The sequence below is a fragment of the Oncorhynchus clarkii genome, chromosome 18, assembly GCF_045791955.1.
Source record: "Oncorhynchus clarkii lewisi isolate Uvic-CL-2024 chromosome 18, UVic_Ocla_1.0, whole genome shotgun sequence".
NCBI lineage: Eukaryota > Metazoa > Chordata > Actinopteri > Salmoniformes > Salmonidae > Oncorhynchus > Oncorhynchus clarkii.
The window spans coordinates 38,419,985-38,429,607 of NC_092164.1; positions in this window are offsets into that span (position 1 = coordinate 38,419,985).

Genomic DNA, 9,623 nt, shown 5'->3' on the forward strand with positions numbered 1-9,623 from the left:
AGTCGCAAAATGGTGAATGAAGCCCAAAGCCTTGACACTAGTCCATCTAGCCAATCAGAGGACACATTTGAGTACAGTAGCCAGTAGATTTCATGAATCCAAGGAACTACATAGCCATGTATATTTGATTGACACCGTGTTTAGTCGAATCGTGCTGTGGCAAAACACCAAACAGCTGTTTAGGACAGGGCTGCGGCATCCAATAGTGCTTTAGGGGAGGTCTTCTGACAGGGAGTAGGCGGGCGAATGTAATAAAAATAACACTCCTCACCAATCTACAAACGTATACAGCGGAGATAACAGTCCTATAAAAATTGGAATTTGGGACCTGATGTTCTTTAACGCTCGTGTTTTGCAGTTGTGGTAATATAAGGACATCTGTTGTAAAATAATAATAATTTAAAAAACCTGTAGCTTACATGACCAGTATAGAAGAGGCAAGTGACGTTCAACCAGCAAGTAAATGGGGAGGGGAATGGGATAGAAAAAAAGTTTAGAGCTGTTTATTTTCGCTGATCAATGCGCTCAAGCAAGTGACATCGAAAACCTAGACATTATGAATGTCCATTTTTGCAATTTATTTCGAATATATGTTTTTTTAACCGTCGTTTTTCCCCTATTGTATCCTTTGGTATTTTCATTCTTCTCCTTTACATTAGCCAGTCTAGCCAATCACAGCGCTCTATATACTATCGTTGACGTCAGTGCGCGCTTTGTCCCGCCTCCCCATCCAACCGATAGACTGTAAAGCTAACGTCACCAAATCAATCTACGATTGGCCAAATGATAGAGGGTCTCTAGGCCAATGACCAAGTACTGTGATGAGGTCATCATGCTTGTTGCCATCAGCTGAGTCAAACAGGAAGGGTCCAGAGTAAATGAGTCTAAACCTAGGATTACTGTTCCTAAGGGAATGAGCCATATATATTCCTCTATAACATTTCATAATGATGATAGGTATCATGTTCGCGTGGATTGGTTTGTAGCAGTGCAACACACTGTGTACTGTTTCCTGCATGTACAGACGGTGAACGGACTGGTCTTGGTCAACACTATAGTTCTGCTTACTGAGGCAATGAAGTGGGTTTGTCACGCACATAACATGTTAGGGTGTTACGTAACCTTTGTGCGTGGAAGTGCACACACACACGCACACACAGAGCAGGTTCATACACACATACATGCATGCATAGACGCGCATACACACATGCCAAGCTCGTACACATATATGCGCATGCATAGGCCTACATACCAGGCTCATACACACATACTGCACATGCACACACACACGCTGTACGTGCACGCACACACACACACACACAGAAGGTGCACAGACATACACGCACACACGCACACACACACAGGGATATGCAAGCCGTTCCACGCATTGATGGGTAGAGCACTGCAGTCTCTCAGCAGTCTGTGTTCATTCACAGTGTCTACGCATCATCAGAAATGTAGGACAACAGAATACGAGAGAAGTAACTTTGAGAAAGGATTTCGTAAGCCGGTGACATAGAGATGCAAACATCATACAGAATCTCTCGTTTTTGAATGAGCTCGTTGAGTAATCTGGTAACATTTTACCTACAGTAAAGCCTGGTTTATAACTCTGAATAAAAACATTACAATGACTTATAATAAGGCTTATATTATTTCATACTATTTTAAAATAATTCTGACAAGTCTTACAATGCATTATAGCTGCATCATAACCCATTACACCTAATCCTGTTCTTATCTCAGAGCCCTTTTTAGGAGAATGATAAATACTCCATGTAGGAAAGCAAAAATCTTATATCCACATTACATAAACACATACCTATGTGGGAACGCTCAATCCCTCTGTGACACTGGCTCACTGAGGATATCTGCATGGACAGAGAGGAGACAGCACACAGTAAACATGCACTAACACGCAATGCTGATACTGTGGGCAGAGTTCAAGTGGTGAGTCTGGTCAGGTTTGAAAAGTAGCTCTCCCATTAACATGACACACTGGTAATGAATCCCGATCACAGGGATCTGGCTCACATGCTGTCCAGGCCAATCTCTCCCTAACTACACAAACACACACACACACGCAAGCATACTCCTGCACACACGTATGCTCTCACACACACAATAGCTCTTGGGCTTTGAGTTTCTGTTTTCAAAAGGGGCTTGATGCAGTCTGTGTCTCCAATTGGTTGCAAGGACCCTGGAATAAAAGTACTTTCACTGTAAACTGTACATTGAACATGCTTTGTACTCCAAGGTTAGGCTTACCTTGGGTCCATGCAACCAGCACCTTATGTTCAGAAAAGGATTATAATGGAGGTCTCCTCGAAAAATAGCAGAGAACAATATGTGTTGTAAACCAATGTAAACAAAGGCAAGGACAGGTGTACACTATGTAACCCATGATACAATAAGCTGGAGTTCTATAGATGCATACCATCTGAAGCCTATAGACCTGCACAAAGCAGACAAGGCCCACAGTTCTATTGATATAACTTTATTTTACAGCACATAGTTGCATATTGACTACAAAATGTTAATTACATTTTAATAACCTTTGAATAACTTATTTGTTTCTGCTAATTATAAATAAATTATGTTAACGTTATGTAGTTACCAATTGTGTAGAATATTTTTTTTTATTTTTAGAAAACTACCGTAAAAAAAAAATATGTAAGTGCTACCATTCTATCAACTAGTTTCCTCAATCACAGAAAAGTTCTGTCAAATAAATAATTCCAATATTTTTTTGCACAAAATAAACAATTTGCTATACCCACTAGTTGACACACAACATTATCTGTCTGTGTTGAGTTAGTGAGAGTATAAAACAGTGGGTTACTACGGCGACGCACACAACTGAGGATAATTAGCAGTCTTTGTGATCTTGTTCTTTGGGCCCGGCCTCCATCTCTTCTCAAAATGTTGACCTCTGCCCTCAGCCTAGGGCCAGGCAACAAACCCTCCCAGCGGGCAGCTCAAAGTGTCCTGTCAATCAACTTTTGTGGAACGGAGCCCCCTGGTGAGCTGCTCTGCATAAGATTTGATGAAAGTTAGACTGGCAAATGTAGAGCAGGGAGAGATCACCTGATGACATTCACTCCAATGAGAGGTGACAGTGAGAGACGATGATGGAGGAGGAGTCTGATAGGGCGATAAAAGCAGAGAGGAGAGATACATTTACATGTTGTTGGGACAGGTCCTAAAGCATGAGGAACTGTCAGGGATAATAGAGGGAGTGTTAAACACTGCAAGGTATCAAAGGGTGATATTCTGCAATGTTTTTAGAGTGATATAATATCCAATATTCCTAAGGCTAGGGGGTCGGATCAGGTTTTGGGTAGTTTTGTCGTGACCATCTTCTGGTTCTCTGAATAACCTGCAAAAGGTCCTTCAAAAAAGCATGTTAACACATCCATGTTCAAGACAGGCCATTTCCCCTCAGATACATTTTGGCAATGCAGCATCTTTTATGTATTCGTCCAATCATAAAAGCCTTTTTATCTTAAGATTTTAAACGTATATGTCTGTCCCTAAATGCCTCTTGGTACGTGTTTTTGAGTGGCAGACTTGTTAATATTTAGTCAAGTTAAAGTAACAAGCAATGCGTTGTAGCTTTTATATCATTTTAAGCACTTACATGTCTCTCGGATTAAAGGATGAATATCCCAAATAAGGAACGTAAAAAGTGGATGTTTTAAAGTCCGGAATGTCCCCTCTTACCCTTTGCCTCAATGAACATGGAGTGGCCACCTGACCTCTCTCTAGGACAACTAAACTAGGCTTTATGATCTTAATTGAGGACATTTTTCCTCTTATTAGGACATATCTTCATTTTTAAAGGACACTTTTTGTACATTTCTGTACTCAAACAGCCCCCTTCTCCCCATTTTGAGGACAGCATATCTGTATGCAAAATCTGTATGTGAATACATCATTTAACAAGGACTGTTAGCCCTAACAATGTATTTTGCAGTCCTATTTCGTATTTACTATAGAAAGATATACTAGTTATAATTACATAACCATCATAAACCATCATTACCATCTGTAAAACAATTAAATATTATTTTGTATTCAACGATATAGTTCTGATATTTCCTATCGTATCCGTCTCCTGCGTACGTTACTGGTTGGAGACACTGACACAGTAACACTACTGAACTTGTCTCAAAGCAGGACCGTAAATGACCAGCAGAGGGGGGGGTAGTCTCCAAGTTAAGGAAAGCTGTGGGAAAATCCCAGGTCAGTTACTGCATCTTTCAGTGCAGCCTACTTCTCCGTTAAGGAGTTTGGTTGGTCGTGATGTTCACTGGCCTTCAACAACAAGAGCTAGTTGGTCGTGATATTTACTAGCTTTCAAGTTGAAAAAAATATATATTTTAGCACAGCAATAAGAGTCCAGTTATGGATGGGTTTGAACATGTCACAGAATCAAGGGGATGGAATCTGAATAGTGAAGGATGTATAATGACACCCAAGACAGATAGAATATGGAATAACACCATACAAAAGGATTTAAACAAACAGTTACACTCTTCAAAGAAACACACATACATGCACACTCAATTCCTGTCTGAGTACTTCCATTACACTGGCCACAGTGCCTTTAGAAAATATTCATACCCCTTAAATTATTCTACATTTTGTTGTGTTACAACCTGAATTCAAAATGAATTCAATATTTTCTATCACCCATCTAAACACAATAGTCCATAATGACATTGAAAACATGTTTAAAAGTTTAGCAAATGTAGTGAAAATGTAATGACCAGCCTTTCAAAGCACTTCATGGCTACTGATGTGAGTGCCACAGGGAGGTAATCATTTAGGCAGGTTACCTTCGGTTCCTTGGGCACAGGGACTATGGTGGTCTGCTTGAAACATGTAGGTATTACAGACTCGGTCAGGGAGAGGTTGAAAATATCAGTGAAGACACTTGACAGTTGGTCTACGCTTTGAGTACACGTCCTGGTAATCCCTCGGGCACAGCGGCTTTGTGAATGTTGACTTGTTTAATGGTTTTGTTCACATCGGCTACCGAGAGTGTTATCACACAGTCAGCCAGAACTGCTGGTGCTATCATGCATGCTTCAGTGCTGCTTGCCTCGAATCGAGCACTGAAAAAAAAAGGCATTTAGCTCTGGTAGGCTTGTGTCACTGGGCAGCTCGTGTCTGGGTTTCCCTTTGGGTTTCCCTTTGTAATAGTTTTCAAGCCCTGCCACATCCGAAGAGCATCAGAGCCGGTGTAGTAGGATTCAATCTTAATCCTGTATTGACACTCTGCTTGTTTGATTGTTTGTCTGAGGGCATAGCAGGATTTCTTATAAGTGTTTGGATTAGTCTCCCGCTCCTTGAAAGCGGCAGCTCTAGCCTTTAGCTCGATCCAGATGTTGCCTGTAATCCATGGCTTCTGGTTGGGATATGTACATCCAGTCACTGTGGGGACGACGTAGTCGATGCACTTATTGATGAAGCCGATGACTAAGGTGGTGTACTCGTCAATGCCATTGGATGAATCCCGGAACATATTCCAGTCTGTGCTAGCAAAACAGTCCTGTAGTGCAGCATCTGTCCACTTCCGTATTGAGCTAGTCACTGGTACTGCCTGCTTTAGTCTGATACTTACAACACCAGTCAAAAGTTTTAGAACAGTTTTAGAACAAGGGTTTTTCTTTATTTGTACTATTTTCTACATTATAGAATAATATTGAAGACATTAAAACTATAAATTAACACATATGGAATCATGTAGTAACCAAACAAGTGTTAAACAAATCAAAATATATTTTATATATTTGAGATTCTTCAAATAGCCACCCTTTGCCTTGATGACAGCTTTGCACACTCTTGGCATTCTCTCAACCAGCTTCATGAGGTAGTCACCTGGAATGCATTTCAATTAACAGGTGTGCCTTCTTAAAAAGTACATTTGTGGAATTTCTTTCCTTAATGCGTTTGAGCCAATCAGTTGTGGTGTGACAAGGTTGGGGTGGTATACAGAAGATAGCCCTATTATGGCAAGAACAGCTCAAATAAGCAAAGAGAAACGACAGTCCATCATTACTTTATTAGGTCAGTCAATACGGAACATTAAGAACTTTGAAAGTTTCTTCAAGTGCCGTCGCAAAAACCATCAAGCGCTAGGATGTAACTGGCTCTCATGAGGACCGCCACAGGAATGGAAGACCCAGAGTTACTTCTGCTGCAGAGGATAAGTTCATTAAAGTTACCAGCCTCAGAAATTGCAGCCCAAATAAATGCTTCACAGAGTTTATGTAACAGACACATCTCAACATCAACTGTTCAGAGGAGACTGCGTGAATCAGGACTTCATGGTCGAATTGCTTCAAAGAAACCACTACTAAAGGACCCCAATAATAAGAAGAGACTTGCTTGGGCCAATAAAATTAGCTATGGACATTAGACTGGTGTAAATTTGTTCTTTGGTCTGGAGTCCAAATGGAAGATTTTTGGTTCCATTCGCTGTGTCTTTCTGAGACGCGCTGTGGGTGAACAGATCTCTGCATGTGTATTTCCCACCGTAAATCATGGCGGTGGTGTTATGGTGTGGGGGTGCGTTGCTGGTGACACCGTCTGATTTATTTACAATAAGGCACACTTAACCAGCATGGCTACCACAGCATTCTGGTTTTGGGTTTGTGGGACTATCATTTGTTTTTCAACAGGCCGTGTAAGGCTATTTTACCAAGAAGGAGAGTGATGGAGTGCTGCATCAGATGACCTGGCCTCCACAATCCCCCGACCTCAACCAAATTGAGATAGTTTGGGCTGAGTCGGACCCGTAGAGTGAAGGAAAAGCAGGTAACAAGTGCTCAGCATGTGGGAACTCCTTCAAGACTGTTGGAAAAGCATTCCAGGTGAAGCTGGTAGAGAGAATTCCAAGAGTCTGCAAAGCTGTCATCAAGGCAAAAAGTAGCTATTTGAAGAATCTCAAACATAAAATCTATTTTGATTTGTTCAAGCCTTTTTTTGGTCACTACACGATTCCATGTGTTATCTCGTAGTTGATGTCTTCACTATTATTCTACAATGTAGAAAATTGAAAAATAAAGCAAAACCCTTGAACGAGTAGATGTTCTTAAACCTTTGACAGGTAGTGTATGTAGATGAGATATTTCTGTATTTCATTTTCAATAAATCTGCAACGTTTCTAAAAACACATTTTCACTTTGACATTATGGGGTATTGTGTGTAGAATTCAGGCTGTAACATGTAGAATAAGTCAAGGGTTCTGAAAACTTTCTGAAGGCACTTGTAAATGACTTGTTCCAGTCATACTTTGCAATGGCTGTCACGAGAGTCATTTGCGAGAGATGGCCATTGTCGGTTGTTCAGGAGAAAAATGTACGAAAAGTTACATCAGCACAAACCTCGACATGAAGACACAACATTATTGTTAACGGAGTTGTGAAGCTAGTTAACAGCATAAATATTTGATTCAATTTAAATTGACTGATTTCCTTATAGGAACTGTAACTCAGTAAAATCTTAGAAAGTTGTTTTGGTTTTGTTTAGTGTATATGAATATTAGGCCCTAATCTATGGATTTCACATGACTGGGAATACAGGCATGTTGGTCAAACACCCTAATTCAATTTTTTTTTAATGTATCCATTCACTATCTGGTGTGACCATTTGCCTCAAGTGCGACAGCTTCACATAGAGTTGATCAGGCTGTTGATTGTGGCCTGTGGAATGTTGTCACACTCCTCTTCAATGGCTGTGTGAAACTGCTGGATATTGAAAACATGGTCAATGGATGACATGTCTTGAGAGTATGCAAGCCATGGAAGATCTAGGACATTATCAACTTCCAGGAATTGTGTACAGATACTTGCGACATGGGGCAGTGCATCATCATCATCAAGCTGGAACAGGTGGTGATCGCGGCAGATGAATGGTGAATGCCAATGGGCCTCAGGATCTGGTCACAGTATCTCTGCATTCAAATTGCCATTGGTAAAACGCAATTGTGTTAGTTGTCCTTAGCTTATGCCTGTCCATAACATAACACCACCATGGAGCACTCTGTTCACAACGTTGACATCAGCAAACCGCTCGCCCACACGATGCCATACACGCTGTCTGCCATCTGCCTGGTACAGTTGAAACCGGGATTCAGCCGTGAAGAGCACACTTCTCAAGCATGCCAGTGGCCATCGAAGGTGAGCATTTGCCCACTGAAGTCGGTTATGATGCCGAACTGCAGTCAAGTCAAGACCATGGGGAGGACAACGAGCATGCAGATGAGCTTCCCAGAGACAGTTGAAATTCTTCAGTTTGCACAAACCCACAGTTTCATCACTTGTCCGGGTGCCTGGTCTTAAGATGATCCTGCAGGTGAAGAAGACTGATTTGGAGGCCCTGGGCTGGCGTGGTTACACATGGTCTGTGGTTGTGAGGGCGGTTGGACGTACTGCCAAATTCTCAAAAACAACGTTGGAGGCGGCTTGTGGTAGAGAAATGAACATTAAATTATCTGGCAACAGCTCTGGTGGACATTCCTGCAGTCAGCATGCCAATTGCATGCTCCCTCAACTTGAGATATATGTGGCATTGTGTTGTGTGACAAAACTGCACATTTTAGAGTGGCCTTTTATTGTCCCTAGCACAATGTGCACCTGTGTAATGATCATGCTGTTTAATCAGCTTCTTAATAATCCAGCCACCTAACAGGTGTGGCATATCTTGGCAAAAGAGAAATTCTCACTAACAGGGATTTAAATGAATTAGTGCACAACATTTGAGAGAAATAAGCTTTTTGTGCATATGGACAACTTCTGGGATCTTTAATTTCAGCTCCTGAAACATGGGACCAACACTTCACATGTTGCGTTTATATTTTTGTTCAGTCTATATCTATGACTAACACATTCACAGGTACAAAGGCATTGCCCTGGACTAACTAATGTAATAAACTCACGTGTAAGTCCTCTATTAAAAAACACAGACACTTGTCAATTTTTACCTGTTTTAATGAACCCTGATTACAATTTAATTACAAATAAGGGGTGAAAAATACAAGAGAAACAGAAGGTACGCTTCCTCAAGGCATGGAGTCTCATCTCTCAGTTTGAGTGTTAAATAACCGCTGAGAAGAGTGAACGAAGAGAGAGAGGGAGGATAGAGGGAGAGAGATGGTCACCTTTCAAATAATACAATATCTTTTTTCTCACAGAGTCCTCCCAAAAGTGAAAAATAATATATATACACACAAGACCAAAAAAGATATTTCAAAACGAAGGTAATGTGATAGGATTATGTGAGCCCCTCTTTTCCATGTGTCCACAATTACAAATACAACCAGCTTAGTTGAAGTTAAACTACTATTTTAGTTCAGATAAGTGTAAGATGGAGGAGTTGTCATTGTTTGGAAAATACATACTGAAAAATAAAACACTAAACTCATGAGAGATTCAAATAGCCATGGAAAAGAGGTAGGCCCAGGGTACAAAATAATCAAATAGTAAATCATGTTAATAATAATAATAATAATAATAATAATAATAATAATGACAGTAATAATATATTTTGAAAAATAAACAGCAATGATGATATTGAGGGAAAAGTATAGTAGGGAAAAAATGGTGATTTAATGT